The sequence below is a fragment of the Gekko japonicus genome, unplaced genomic scaffold (genome assembly GCF_001447785.1).
Source record: "Gekko japonicus isolate JY-2015 unplaced genomic scaffold, Gekko_japonicus_V1.1 scaffold34, whole genome shotgun sequence".
Classification (NCBI taxonomy): domain Eukaryota; kingdom Metazoa; phylum Chordata; class Lepidosauria; order Squamata; family Gekkonidae; genus Gekko; species Gekko japonicus.
The window spans coordinates 1,461,900-1,463,815 of record NW_015173673.1 but is presented as its reverse complement, the minus strand read 5'-3'; positions in this window follow the sequence as shown (position 1 = coordinate 1,463,815).

Below are 1,916 nucleotides of genomic sequence, written 5' to 3'. Positions count from 1 at the left end.
GACATCGACGGTATCGGAAGCTCCCGACATCGATCCACGTCGGCACCGATATACCTCATGTGACACGCAGCGTCAACTTTCACGTCTGCACACTCAATCCGTCGATATCGACAGCCGACATTACAGGGACAATTCCCACAGACAAGCTACTGCCTTGTCTCCCAGACGTCCACGGTCCAGAAGCCGCTCCCCCAGAGTCTTCCTACCTCCCCCACCACCAATGTCGTGGGATCAACGACAGTTGAGGTACCTCTATGGGGCTTATCCACCGTCCATGCCGTGGTTGACTCCAGCGGGCTATACTGATTGGGATCGCTACTTGACCCACTCCATTCACAGGTCGAGATCCCCACACAAGTCGAGACCTTCAGCATCTCTGTCGCATCCTCCTATAGTCGATCCGTCCCACCATACCCTGGAACCAAGTCGTCCACTCAATACTCCGGTCACTCCAAACCCTGTCGGTCCTGTCGTCCAACCGAAACCAGTACCTTCTCAACAGGACATTTCGGTCCACACACCACAACAAGACTTCATGGAAGAGGACTCAGATACAGAGGCTTCTGAGGCTCATACCTCTCCTGACCATACATCTCCCAACCAAGATGTTGCGGAGGACTTACCTGTATCTCCATCGGACAACCTTACCTCTTACACTGATCTAGTCAAAAGAATGGCCCACTCCTTAGGTCTCTCTGTTGTCCAGCAACATCCACAGGCCACAGATTCTGTTTACGACATAGTTCAGCTTGATACCTCGTCCACCTTGGTCCACCTTGGCATCGCCCATGTCCTCAGTACTACTGCAGGCAGCAAAATCACCATGGCTAAAACCTTTGGCTGCTCCTGTGTCCACAAGGAGATTGGATCACGTGTACAGAGTCCAAGAGTCAGATGCCGAATTCCTCTTCTCTCACCCACAGCCTAACTCTATGGTGATAACATCCTCCTCCAAATCGAAAAGAATGCATTCCGCTCCTTCGGATAAGGAGGGTAAGAAGTTAGATGCTTTCGGCAGGCGCTTCTACTCTACAGGAGCATTAGGAGTCAAGGCCTCTAACTATCTGGCCTGTATGAACCGATATCAGTATACTCTCTGGGAACTGTTCTCAGAACTTCTTACCCACCTCCCAGATGACAAACTTCAGGCGGCCAGAGTCATCCAAAAAGAAGGCATGGCAAAACAGAACCCCAATACTCCGGTCGTCGTATCCATGCCCACTTCCCCACCTCTCCTCTTTGAGGTGTCCGTCCTTCTGCAGAAGGGAGCCATCGAACGCGTACCACAACACCTCAAACGGACGGAATTTTATTCCCGATACTTCACAGTCCCGAAGAGAGACGGAGGCGTTCGGCCCATATTAGATCTCAGGGAACTGAATCGTTTTGTGACCTACCACCACTTCCGCATGGTGTCCCTACAACAGATCATGCCATTGCTTCGCAGACAAGTCTGGATGGCCACCCTCGACCTCCAAGATGCATATTTCCACCTTACTATCCATCCCTTCCACCGCCAATACCTACGCTTTGTGATTGGTCAACGGCATTACCAGTATACGGCCCTTCCATTCGGCCTGTCCAGTGCCCCCAGGGTCTTCACAAAAACTATGATTGTGGTTGCAGCTTTTCTCCGTCTCCGGGGTATCCATATATAGACGATTGGCTTCTGGTAGCACCTTCCAGGAATGTCCTGGTCTGCAATGTCACAGAAACTCTAGCACTACTGGAGAATCTCGGCCTGCTAGTCAATCGGCAAAGGTCCCAATTGTGTCCGGTCCAGCGCATACAGTACATCGGCACAATACTGGATTCTCAGACATACATGGCTTACCTGCCCCACGACAGGGCAACAGATATCATCTCCTTAGCCACCGTCATCCATACCCAAACCTCTGTCACTGCCTTCCAAATTC